The sequence below is a fragment of the Anopheles arabiensis genome, chromosome 3 (assembly GCF_016920715.1).
Source record: "Anopheles arabiensis isolate DONGOLA chromosome 3, AaraD3, whole genome shotgun sequence".
NCBI classification, from domain to species: Eukaryota; Metazoa; Arthropoda; class Insecta; order Diptera; family Culicidae; genus Anopheles; species Anopheles arabiensis.
In genome coordinates, this window is record NC_053518.1 from 91,949,447 (window position 1) to 91,962,825 (window position 13,379).

At 46.5% G+C, this 13,379-nt stretch overlaps 1 protein-coding gene across 8 annotated transcripts in view; it reads left to right on the forward strand.

Annotated features, from left to right (window-relative positions):
• The first annotated feature begins 1,860 nt into the window (after nucleotides 1-1,860).
• LOC120903809 (receptor-type guanylate cyclase Gyc76C-like) overlaps nucleotides 1,861-13,379 on the forward strand; it is a 58,508-nt gene continuing 46,989 nt past the window's right edge. For 5 of the 8 annotated variants that reach the window (XM_040313425.1, XM_040313426.1, XM_040313424.1 and 2 more), the window contains exon 1: nucleotides 1,861-3,257. The gene's annotated coding sequence lies outside the window, so the exon portion shown is untranslated. The remainder of the gene's footprint in view (nucleotides 3,258-13,379) is intronic. The other 3 variants (XM_040313430.1, XM_040313431.1, XM_040313432.1) reach the window with 2 other exon arrangements.

Consider the following 13,379-nt stretch of genomic DNA (forward strand, 5'->3'; position numbering starts at 1 on the left):
TTTTTGTTGGTGGTGCGTGTTTTTTTTTTTGTTGCCAATTTGAGTTCCTTCTTTCTTTTCGCCGTCCCAAAAATATTGGCTACACTGCCAATCGCCAAAAACAAACAAAGTTCATCAGGTTATTATGGCCTAATGGTCGGAAGGAATGTGTTTAAATAAATTTACGACAAGGAATTCCAGGAAATAATTCCGATTCCAGCCACTATCAGCTGACCGAAAGTGTCTGTAGGTGGGGAGTGGGGGAAGCAGTGAAGGGAAAGGAAGACAAAAAACAGTTGAAGCCAGTCGTGCAATTAGCCACATTGAATGGGACGATGACGAAAGGTGCTATCAGCGAGAGAACCACGTGCGGGGTTTGGCAATTGCCTAGACATTGATATGCTGGAGGTCGCGAGCATTATGTTTGATTATTAGGCTCCTACCAGGTCTGACATTGAATCCTCTTAGCGGCAAACTTACACTTTTAGACGATGATTGTGTTTTGAGCTTTGCGAGCGTTCTAATCATCATAATATGTAATGTGATGAGTTCAACGGCTTGTACCGATTGGCTGACACTGAACTGCTCATTCGGGTCACGTCTGGCACCGGTGTCTAGTATTTTGGGGTGTCGCATCCCTACTTGACACTTGAAACGTAAGGTTGCAATGATCTCTAGCCACCAAAAGCTTTAATCGCTACTGGCCTACGTTTTCAAGCCTTTTTGTGCAATATTTTGTACTTCCTTTTCTTCTAATAACTAGATTTATATCATGTAAATGCATTCATTGCATTTCAATACAAACATAAATTAAAGCTATATAAAGCGTTAACCATATCATTGAGCAATGATGGTGCATACATATTTCCAAGCGTGCATCGTGATCTTTCAAACTGAAACTATTTCTTGATTTGCTATTTGGTGACCGATTTGCATAGTAAGCTATTGAACATTCGTGCGGAAATATTTAAAGAGAAAAAAAGAAAACCAGCAATCGCAATCACCCATATCTTCCGAGTGCTAAATTTACTCCTCCATCTCTATTAGCACTCAATTAGCTCCTATTAGCGAAAGACGGGGTGGTTTTTACACCTTCCTTAGATGAACGACACCAAAGTCTCGTTCAATTGTTTGAAAATAGCGTCACAGCCACGCTTAAAACACAAACCTTGTCCATGTGATATTCGCACATTGTCACTGCGCTTGGTAACAGACCCACAATGACATCCGCGGGACGAGATCATGACGCACGAATTGGTGAGCTTTGCGTGAATTTCGAGCGCAATCGACAGACATTTCGCGGACAATATCGAATAAATACAACAACAGAATGCATCTCTCGGTCTGCCTCCAATCGTCCATACAGTGCCGCACACTTGTTGCTTCATTTCAGCTGCATGCATTTGCTGCACGGCACTGTACCCGCGGGCACTGTACACGCACGCATTCCTCAGCCGTCGCTTCCGTTATCAGGAACGAAATGCATCAAACCGGCATTTTTGTGCAAGGCGCTCACGGTCTCTCACGCTCTCGCAACGAGCTCGCTCTTATCAGCGAATACGAATGCGCGCTCACACGACGACGACGACGACGACCAGGCCGTCTACACACCGTCATCGAAGGTATCCAACGGTGATGTGATGAGATGCCGAACTACAAAGGGCCCTCCACCAAACACCATGGCACGCTCGGATTGAAATCAACTTCCAGCCCGTGTGTCGGCCGTCCAACTGTGTGAGTGTTGGTCCCTTTCCCCGTTAGATGCTGCGTGAAATCAAAACAATCAGCCTCACACACAGGCCCATTCCACGATGAGATGACGACAGCCAGCCAGCCAGCCAGCCAGCCAGCCAGAGCGCGGTCAACGGCAGAGACACGGAGGCATCTCGTGAGATCCCTCGGCGTGATCGCGCGTGCAGCGGCTCGCGGCAAGTTGGGCCAGTTCGTGTTTGTTCGTTGAAATCGTGTCTCGGCCGGAGATGGTTGTGCGTGCCACACAGTGCCCCACAGTGCCACACAGTGTCGTCGTGCGTTAGTGAATGTGATTGATTGGGAGTCAGTCAGTTGTTTGTCGTCGTTTGTGCAGCACCTACACCACAAGGTGTAGTGTGTAATCGATTTACATCGTCCGATCGAATGGTCGAGCGAGGCTTTGGACAGGGAAATTCGAACCTGATCGCTCACTCAACGGCACGAAGGGACGGAAAAGGGAGTCTGTTGACTGTGTGTGACTGTGTGTGAGCATGATAATGGTAATGAAAATAGCAATAATGGGCCCTGATTGAACGAAACGGCGCTGGGAGACTGGAGCAATTTGGTTGCCTTCTTGGTGGTGGACTTGGTGTACGGGCCCTGGTGGTATGTTGTGTGTCGTGTTGTTCCGCGTGTGTACCATTGCGGGAGAATAGCGCGCGCGTGTGTGTGTGTGTACGTAATTCTTCTCGATCGCGCGCGCGGCCACTGCGGTAAGTGAAAAAGCGTGCGAAAGAGCAGATGATCGAAAGAGAAGAAAAAGGGCAGTGGAAAGGGCAGGGCAGGGCTGCGAAGGAAAAGGGAGAGAGAGTGAGAGTGTGTTTGTGTTGTGGCTCTGTGTGTAGCAACGTCTGCGGTGGGTTCGAGGATCGAACAAGTCGAGTTCAAAGCACATTATCAGAACTCGTCATCGTCATCATCATCATCACCATCATCATCATCGTGCCGAGAAAGAAGGAGAGAGTGAGAGGCTGTGTTGAACTGCGAAAGACTGTCGAGCGAGAGAGAGAGAAAGAGAACGTGAGCAAGTTGTGAAGGGTGTGCGTGGAACGAAGGGCTGGACGCAAGGGAAACACGAAAAACAGAGCAACAACAGGGCAGCAGCAGGGGACAACAAAGCACATGCAAACGAGAAACAGACGACAACAGCAGGCAGCAGGCGTTGCGTTGCGCAGTGAGTGAAGGAGAAGACGATAGAGGGTGCTGGTGGTGTATTTGTTGTGTTGATAATGCGTGCGCGCTAGAGACGTGTAAGTGTGATCAGGGGGCTGTTGTTGTTGCTCGTCGAAATAGTTGTTGTTGCGTTAAAATCGGTACACAGCAGGAAGAAGAAGCGATTGGCCCATGGAAGGGACTGATGAGGGTGAAGAAGAACGACTCGAAACGTCAGAAAGTGTGAGGCTGTGTACGTGTGTGTGTGTGTAGCAAGAGCCATCGAGAAACGAAAGGGAGAGAGAAAGAGTGAGTGAGAGAGTGAGCAGTTCGATCGAGTGCCATGTGAGCAAAGAACGGTGAGTCTGCGTGAGGTGAGTAGCAGCGCTGAGATGAGATCAGTGAGATGGAGAACAGCAAAGAAGGGAGAGAGAGAGAGAGATTTGCCAAAATATGTACGATCACGCGGTCGGAATGTGGAGTGGAATGGGGTGGATTGGGGAGGGTTGGGAATGTAAGACAAACAAATCCCCATCATCGATTATTCAATCAACGCGAGCAGCAGCAACTGTACGCTGGATCTTCCTCTTTTGTGGCTGAAGTCTTCCTTCTCATCGCCCTTATCAAGAGTAAGGGAAGTAAGGGGTCTGAGGGAGGGTGAGGATCGCGCAATGTATGATCGCGAGTTCGATCGTTATGCGTTTGATGGCAGAAGATTGGCCTCACTGATAGCAGGCAGGCAGGCAGGCAGGAATGCATGATGGTAACTCACTCTCCGACCGTCTGGACGGCACTGGACGGCGTCTGAAGATCGTCGATCTCCCCCTCTTGGGGTGGATTGAGGAAGGTGGCAATGGCGGAAGCAGCACACAACTCCCGTTGGAACTCTTCTGAAATCTCTGTTGAAATCGGTCGGGTTGAGGGATTTCGATGGGAAGTTGGAGGAAGATTATGGAGTCAAACACTCAGACGCGTCGAAATTTGGACGCAACAAGTGGCAGAATAAGCAGAAAATCACCATCTGAATGTGATTTAGCTTTGCGTTGTCAGCTGCTTGCCTTCGATTATTCGCTTGCGCACTTCGTTCGGTGGAGGTTGAATGTTGTACATCGACCGGTTGGTGCTGCAACGTGACCAGTGCACGGAAGTGTGCTTATCAAAGTGGGTCCCTGCTTGTTAGTGGGATTGTTTGTGTTTGTTTTTGCTGTTCGGGAATTCATTTATGGCTTCGATTTGTTTATTGGTTAAATTTCGCAGTGAAGTTATTTCATTGATCGAAGAACCAGTAATTTCACAAACAGTGAAGAACCTTTGCTTTAATCAATTTTCACAAAAAAAAAATCCACATAACCAACCTTTCCTATCAAACAACTTAAACACACACTGTCCATTTCAAAGTAGCTCCAATCTCAATAGAAACAATTTCTACGAATTTATCTGCATGCTACCAGCATACCATTCTTTTCAATATTTCATTCATCGGTCCAAGGTCCCGCAGCACCTTTCGCCCCCTATTGAACCATCTCCATCTTCAAACACTCCCTTCAAACTTGCAGCACCGTTTCATAACAAAAAAAAAACGGGAAAATATGTCCCATCCGACGCATCGTGCGCTATTGTGTGCGTGGCATCCTTCCTCCCATGGGGAAGACAATTTCCCAGCCATGATTGTTTCTCGGTATCGCCCTGACCTTGGCCATCCTGCCATCCACGGGTGTGTGTGCCGTGCCCTTGCTGTGTGTTGGATTTTTGCGGTGGCCTTTCCTGGAAAGCAAAACTTCATGTTTTAAAGCGCAGCTGGACATCGGAAATCTTCCAATATTGGCGCATCGCGCTTCTGTGCTGTTTGCATTGTTCGTTAAAGCGATACGGTTGACCATTTTCCGAAGAAACCATGCATGATGGCGGTTATGGTTGCATGTTGCTGTGCATGTTCTATACTTAACAGCTGGCTTAATTGTTCTGTCGCTGTCTCTTCTACTTCCTCCAAGTTCCTGGAAAGCAACGAGAGGGATGAAGCCAAACGGCAATGAATGAATGAAAATGCACTAGCCACCAATTGAGGGTAAATTGGTTTTTCCATGAATTGGATCCAGTGTCCAGTGTGCTCCTTCGTGGTATATGGAAATTGTGTTTATGTTTCCTGGAGCGTTATTAGCATTTATTGGAACGTACTGAAAAGGGCGTAAGAGCGTGAAGCCCACTTCAACCCGGGAAATGTCAATGACAAATTGGCAAATATATGAAAATTCTGCACAAATTTTAGAACATTGAAGTTGAGCCAAAAGTGAGCTTTCTTTGTCAATAATATCATTATTTAGGTGTCTCACAGTTTGGGTCATGTCCTCTATCGCATGATTGATCGTTTCCTGTGCTGTACGAAGTGCCGTTGTTCTTCCACGCTTCCCCCCTTGAAATCAACCTCACACATCCGCCCTCAAGCCTTTAGAGTCTCGTAGAAGGTGGCAGCAACACAACAACAAAAAAACAATCTTAATCCAACGAGGAAGCACACGAAACTAAAATCCCAAAAGCGAAACGGGTTTCAGCCGCAGGTCGTCGTAAGACTCATTTCCTCACGTCATTACGCCCCGGATGAGTTTGCTCGATCGCGGTGCCTGCGCGACAGCGGCTGTGATCGTGCTGTGACGCAAATGTCGCCACTATGGCTAATGTGCCCATCGGTTCAAGAGCCCGCCGCTTGCGTCAACGCTGTTTGGGGCTGCGTTGAAGGAGGGTGGAGCGATTTGGGGTGGTGGAATTAGCTTGGAACAAACGCACCGTGTGAATATGATGCCTTTAACAAGTGTTGTGCTGTGGTGATCGTGAAGGTTTGTTTTTTTTCTTCAACGAAAACAGGTATTGAAAACGACGAGCGGTCTTTTAAACGTTCTCGTAGGGAGAAAAAGAGAGTAGGAAGGGGTCAGAGCGAGAGAAGATGATTCTACTCAGCAATCAGTAGGGAAAAACTTTGTAGCTAATCATGCTGCGGGACCTGTAGACTGCTGGCAGATTGTCAACTAACTCCAGTGTGTTTGATAAGGGCTTTGGTCCAGAAATAGTTTCCCTTTGAAGCTGTAACACGCGCCGAAACACCCCTAGTGGAGGGCAAAAACGTCTCCTGTGAGCAGCCAGGGTTGCCAGTGAGTGTGTAATAAAAAGGTAAATAAAAAAACATAAAACTCTCCAGGCAGCACCAGACGATCTTCTTGCCCTGGTTGGATGGGCGATTGTAACCGAACAAAGTAACCGAGCAGCTTATCAGTGTGGCCGGCAGCAGTGTGTGACCTTGAGCGTGCAACACAGTGTGTGTGTCTGTGTGCTCATTTACCGCAAATAAAAGCGTTCGACATTGTCTTGCCGGGTAGGTTGCGCGTGTGGGGAGGCGAACAAACGGGGGAAAACGGGCGTTCAAATGCAGCCCCAGCCAAGTATCGGTACCCATCCGGTCAAACGATGACAGTTCCCGTTTTATGAAGCCAAACGATCGGCAAACGGATTTCATGTGTTGTACCAGCTCCTCACCAGCAGCAGCAGCAGTGTGGTGGCACAGGTGAGGGATAGTTTTGTAGCAGCAGTTGGCGCCTGCGAGAGCGTGATGAAATCACTCTGCCGGAAACAGGAGGCAGCTGGTGTTGGTCGGTGCCATTGTGTTTGCCAGTTCGTAATTAACTTCACAGCTTCGCAAAGCAAAATGACACCTTAATGCACGTATCACTTTCCGCACATTTGCATCATTACGGGAGCTGAGAACTGGTTGCTACAAATACAAAGTATCGAGTGGCCATTTGAAGCCATGTTCTTTGGAGTAATTTGTCGTACGTTACGTTCCAAGTTCCATTGAGTAATGTTGCAACAGTTTGCCTATACATTTCGTGATTTATTTCCGTGTTCAGAGCACTGTGTGTGAACGGTTACTGATAAGCTGTAGTATATTTTTAGTGTAATTACTGCGTAAACTGTACAACAGTAGTCAATTATTTGCAAGCACGTGTTATTGTAAATGGAGACGCATGGTCGTTTGTGTAAAAAAGGGTGTGTTGAGTTTTCTATTTTTAAGAATATTACTACGCTTTTGTGGTTAAACTTTTGATTGTCTTTAACACACTCATAGTTCTAAATAAGCTCAAACAAGCGACTGCTTGATGAGACACACGTTTAAATAAAGTGTGTAATGGTCACAAACGGCTTTGAAAATAATGCTAGAAATAATAAATGTTTCTTTTGTTAAGTAATGATATTTTATTTTGTTTATCTCTTAAACAAAACAAAACAGTAAAACAACAAAGTCATAAAATTACTTTCGCATCCCCATCAAGGTGCGTATACACATGGACGAATTTTGTGCACACCTAATGTTCTTCAAACCCCGACAAAAAGTGAAACACAGTATGCCTCGAGCGAACCGTTGGAAGAAGACAAAAAAACCGCTCAGCGTTTGCTTTGATTTTCGCACATTGTACCGTGGCGTACTTCTTTTGCGCTTCTCTTCATAACTTCTTTCTTTTCCCATTGCCCACTTTGTTTGCGCTGCCGGTGCTGCGCGAGTGCTTGTGTGTGTGTGTCTGCGCACCACCGTCTGCCGGTGCGGTTGGGAGGAAATTGAAAATTACTCGCGAATTATCTCGCATTTTGTTTATCCGCACGGCTAGACATACTGCCCTCCCTCCCCCTCGTGCATGCCATCCCCAGTGCGGGATTTGTATGTGTGTTTTTGGGGCATCGCCACCATCATTATCGCCGACCACCGACCCCAACCAGCACCACCACAGCCACCTTAAGCTCAGGTTCCGGTTGTCTGTTCGCTGTGTGCTGCTTTTTCCCCGTGCGCTATAAGGCAAACAGCATGCAAATGACGTGAACGCAAAACATCAAGGAAGGGGGGATCACGGTGGTGGTGGTGGGGGTGGTGGATGATGCTGTGTGAAGGGAAGAAGCACACGGGGCTGTGAGAGTGAGCGTTTTGTTAATTGTTAGCTGTGGGGTATCTTTTCTTACGGGGGTTGTTTGATTTAGATGTTATTCCGTTGAACATTTAATTAAGCTTCGCTCAACAGGTGACGGTGTGTGTGTGTGATACGGCTCTTTTGTGGGTCTCTTGCCTGTTGGGATCTATTCTCTACTCGCAGGCATTGTATGTACTCGGTTTGCTATTAAAAACAAGCTTCATAAATTCATAATAATTTCATTAAAAAAGTATGCAATTTTGCTCCACGTGTTAACGCCCAGTGGAAGAGCGATAAAAGAAGCATAAATGACCCCCACCACAAGCGTCGTTTTCTTTGCTCATTTTGTGTACCGTTTTGACACAACCGCACGCTACCACGCGATGGCCATATGATTTTTCGAATGCGCAGCGAATCGCGAATTAGCGCCGCATCATGTGGATCAGCCTCCTGTCTGGCTGCGTTTGTCGTGGCTCACCGCGCAAGAGTGACGTCACTTGCAATGGCAGTGTTTTTTGTTGTTGTTGCACGACCCCTGTCGCCTCTCCATGTGTTGGTGTCCGTCGCGGTAACAGTTGGACGGAACACGTATCACGATCCCATCGGCTCATCTGTACTTGCGTGCGTGTCGGTGGCGTAGTTTCTTCCTCACGCACACGCAGCGGGTGTAACGGGCACGTGAAGCTGGTCGTCGGTTTCTGTGGCTGGTTTGGCTGTTTGCCAATGTGTTTTTTTCTTCGCTTCGATCCTGCTTGTCTGTTTGGGTCGTTTCCTTTTTATCTGTCGTTGTCGTTGTTGTGTTGTACGGGGCCGGTTTTGTCTTTTTCGCGCTACCATTTCTTCCACGACGGTGTTTGCACGAAGAGCTGCGTCAAGTGTTGTTGGGTGCGGTGGTGGGCTGCGGTTTTTTGCTACACCGGTTCCGCGTCACATGCTTTTATTTGTTTCTCCATTTTGAGTTTGGCGATTTGTGTTGAGGGAAAAATGAGTTTGTGTGTGCGTGTTTGTAACCAAACGGTAGCGCACAATTTAAAGCGTTCTTTATCAACCGGTGGGGGGCTATTTTTAGTACCAAACCCCGTAGATTCAGTGCGTCAAACAGAGAGAGAGAGAGAGAGAGAGAGAGAGCGCGAGTGTGGTGTGGTCAAAGTATTTTGCGTCCGACAGTAAGTGTTGTAATTTTTGAACCACAAAACGCGATTGTCTGTGCCAACAATACTGGGGCAGTACGGGGCGTTACTTGCAGATAATTCCACGCCAAGGGCAGTCCCCGGCAATGGTAATGAGCCGCTGATTAGCGCCAGGCAGAACACGGACTGTGATTTTGTGTTGGTTGGGCTATATTGTGGGCTTTTTCGGGGTGGTTTTTTGTGGGTCTTTGTTCAGATGATTGCTGGTAGAAGGTTAGGTATCCAGTTTTTTATCAGTTTTTTTTTGTTAATAGAATTGAGAGTGTTTAGTAATGCTTTGCCCCTGTCTATCGTTGACATCAATTTATCGTTCAATTTCGTCTACTGACTGCTTGCATAATCTTTTTACTGCCTTTTCACCATATAGTCTTTATCAAAAACAATCGTCTTTAAATTAAATTCCCAACCTCAGATTATCCTTAGCTCGACGGGAGCGGAATCAAAAGGACCGCCCGTAGTGGCATGCCGAAGACGGCATGGAATCTTCTCTGGCATCTGACACGCATTTGCAACGCAAGCAGAAAGCTCAAAACAACCATCACGATAAATCATACCACTGCTATCACAGTTGGAAGAGGCCGATGCCAACCACAGAAAAACAGGCCGATAAAATTTCCCATGCAAATTGCCCACGAATCGAATCAACCAAAGTCATCCGAAATGCCGGCCTCTTCCTGCCCGGATCTACCACGGCCAGCAAAATGGGGGGGGGGGGTGTGGGAGTTTGCTTCCGGACGCTGAGACGTTTGCCACTGTGACGTGTACCGTGTGTACCACTGCTTACCATTTCCAAAGGCAAATCGGAAGCATGATTGGGGCGGTCCTTTGCTGTTGCTACGGGTATTGAACGCACGAAGCCCACCGCCGTCGTCGTCGTACATCAAACCTTCATTCTAAATTAAATCGAGTAGAGAACGGTGTGCTTGGGACGATTTAAGCCGGATAAATTTACCATTTAAGCTTCGAAATGGTACTACAGCTTTAAGTGTACGGAAGCTGTACGATGCCTCCTTTGCTTTACTCCATTACAACAAGCACTGATTGCGGTCCTGCCCCGGTCCATTCGTTGTTCCTTTCGCACGCCGTACGAGGGCCGACCTGTTGTCGATTCTCACCAACCGAGGTGGAAACGTGCGGAGGCGAGATGTACACATTAATTTTCTCGGAAAAAGGATTTTACTAGACGCAAGGCTCAATTGCAAAGCGAAATTTGCTGTGGGAGGTTCAATTGGAAAATGGGGAAAATAAAACGCGTTCACTCCGTGGGAGGTTTTGCTGTGTGTATACGAATCATGGGACCGTTTATAGTTTACTCAATTCCAGTAATGAGGGTTATAATGGATGAAAATACTGTGTGGGCAGTATGTATGCTTAGGGGAGTGTTGCAAAGGACAGTCTATTGGGAGTCTGTCATAAAGAGCTCTATCCACTTTGTTCTTCTCAAATGGATATTTCTTTCTTATAAGAAAAGCTATTAAACCCCTTGGTGCGTCATATCAAAGCTTACACGCTCAACGAAAGCGCAACGATCGCGATCATCCCGCTACCGCGTGCCGAAGTACCGATTGTACCGATTCCCGGCTGGAGCCACTGCTCTCTCTCTCTCTCCCTAACGCACCCATACACTCACACGCAATATTCTTTCCTTCCTTACGACAGTCTGTGTGTGTGTGTACTGGAACTGGGCGATAAGCCAATCGGTTGAACATTCGAGAGACACGTTTTTATGGGCGGCTCGCACAGACCTCTTAACGCGAAGGGGCGCTGGAACGAGTTCCAGAGGCAGGCGCGCGCGCGTTAACCACATTCTAAACAAGCTATTTATATGTTTGTTCTACGTGTGCGTGTGTGTGTGTCTGTGTTTTTTTACTCAGCGCCGATCTATTTTTAGACCCACCGTAAGCTTTTACCGAACCCATTCCCTTCCCCCTTGTTGTTTGTCCGGATTTGTTGGAGTGCTTTTTTATGACCACAGGCCGTCACACTCCCTAGGAAGATAAGGGAACACCAAGCCCAAGTCCAGCCCCAAAACTCTTGTCCTCTTGAGTTTAGACGTATGTTTGAAGAGATGACATGGGTTGGTTTATTGCTATGTTCTTTTCTCTCTCTCTCTCTCTCTTTCTTCTTCCTTCAAACCTTGTGTGCGTGTCTTTTGCGAAATTGAATTAATCGTTTGTTGCTGACAGTCAGATAATAGATGCCCACATTACTTTTAATGTCTCTCGTGTCAGGCAGCAGGGACTGGGGTTTTTGTAATTATTTATTGATGGGGCGATAGTGTGTCAGTGATTGTGTTTTAATAACTGGTGGACATGGTGAACATGGGTGGCGTGTGGTGAGTTTAAATTACTCGATATATTTAACCTGTTTGCTCGATACACCTTTTATTATCAATCGATGGGATTTATTATACTTCATTGACCGTTTTATTCTTCTTGCTGTTCATAAACTGAACAACAAGGGAAGCTTTTTATTAGAAAATGAAAAAAATCTCCCCGACCGATTGTTATCGCTGCTTGTTTTGCCCACGAATCGCAGGCAGCACGAAAAATGATCTAAATTGTCTCGCGGCAAAAGGGATACCGAATCGATAATGAGGAGAACAAAAAAAAGGGGAGGAAATCAACATCCTTTGGCATGAAAAATTGATTGAATCTTTAAAGGTTTTGCCTTTTCGTCTCGCTGTTCTTGTTTTGGGTGGACTTAATCAAAAATTCAATATTCAAATGAGCTCCAGAACATGATGCACTGTGTAATGTAAGATGACAATCAGCGATCGAGCTGTAATTTCATCCGTTTACACTCACCGTTCACTCCCACAGCATTCGAAGCGGGCTGCTAATGCAGTGCTCATTGCCAAACAAACTTTGGTGTGTTAATAATTGTTTTCTGCCAACTGTTTCCGTGCCGTTCCGTTGCACCGGAAACTTCGTTGCACCAACACCCCACCTCCGAACCATAGGCATGTGCATGTTGTTGTTTGTTCGCAACAACTTTGTGCGAGAGAACTTTATCCGGTTCCTGCGGTGGGTGGTTAGTGGTAGTGTTGCTTAAAATGGTCGAGTTTATCCTGAAATCTAGTTGGCGGAACTAATTCTATTGGCATTTGTTAAGGTATTTGTATCTATTTTCAATCCTGGTGCAATGAAGACATCTCCTAATTGGTTGTCTATAGGACGATGTTAGGACGTTTACTGAAAAGGGCTAAAATGGCTTCAACTTAATAAACTGCCCCTTTGATACTGGAATATTTATTGTCACATTATTATGCTTTCCAATGACATCACGTTGCTTGTTCGCATCCTTTTTGGCACTGGAAGACTTGTTGGAATGCTGACTTCCCGCTAGGAGCATAAATTCTGCACAAATCTTCATACAACAACACAAAAAACCCGCACAACTTCGTTCTCACGTACCAAGAGACGCTTAGGCAATATTCTTGGCTAACTGGTTTTGCGCGCTTTTTGCAAAATGGAATCAAGAATGGCAAACTAAATAAAAAAAACAAACATCCACAATCTAAGACCGTAAAGAGGAGGTATGGCGAGGCTCCCCACTGAAACCAGCTCCCCACTGGAGTCCGGACGGGGACCGATGGTTTCGTATCATTTTATGAACTGTTGTTTTATTTTTATCACCGATGGTGAAGCGTGTTGCCGGTCCCGGTTTCCCGGAACCGGTTCGAAAAAGGGGAAAAAACGAGCGAAGGGTTGGGAAGAGAGAGAAAGAGTGGCTATATGGGCTGGGAAGGCGGGAACATTCTGCGGTCGCTTGCCTCGCTTGCGGATATTAAAATTTGAATAATCCGTTTCCAGAGCGGGCGGGCATTACGCGGAAACCTGGAAAGCCAAGAGGGAATGTAGCGGGTGCGGGCGCACAACTCTAAAAATGATAAAATCAACTTGACCGTTTTGGAGTTATATTTGGTTATGCCGATTTGGCGTCGACTGTGGTCGGTACAAAACTGCACAAAACCAAGCAATGCTATTTCATTAATGCTGTCGACCGATCGACGATTGTGAGGAGTGCTCGTTTGTTTTTCAAATACCTTTGCGAGAGGGACGGAGGAAGAATTTTATGATTCGTGATTTCCTTCAACAGAGAGAGAAAAAAAGTGTCTGTCTGACAATGACACAAATAGCAACATGGCTTTGGGGCGGAAATGAGATTATTCTCTCGATGCAAATGTTCTTCACGCTGTGCCCCGGCGACGCAAAATTGGCGACGCGTGCTTTGAATTCGGCACTTTGGGTTTCGTGGCGCAGGGGCCTTTTCTGATGAAATGTAAATTTATGTATCGATTCCCGATAGTTTAACAACCATTTCGTGACCACACGCGTGTGTGTGTGTTTGTTTTGTT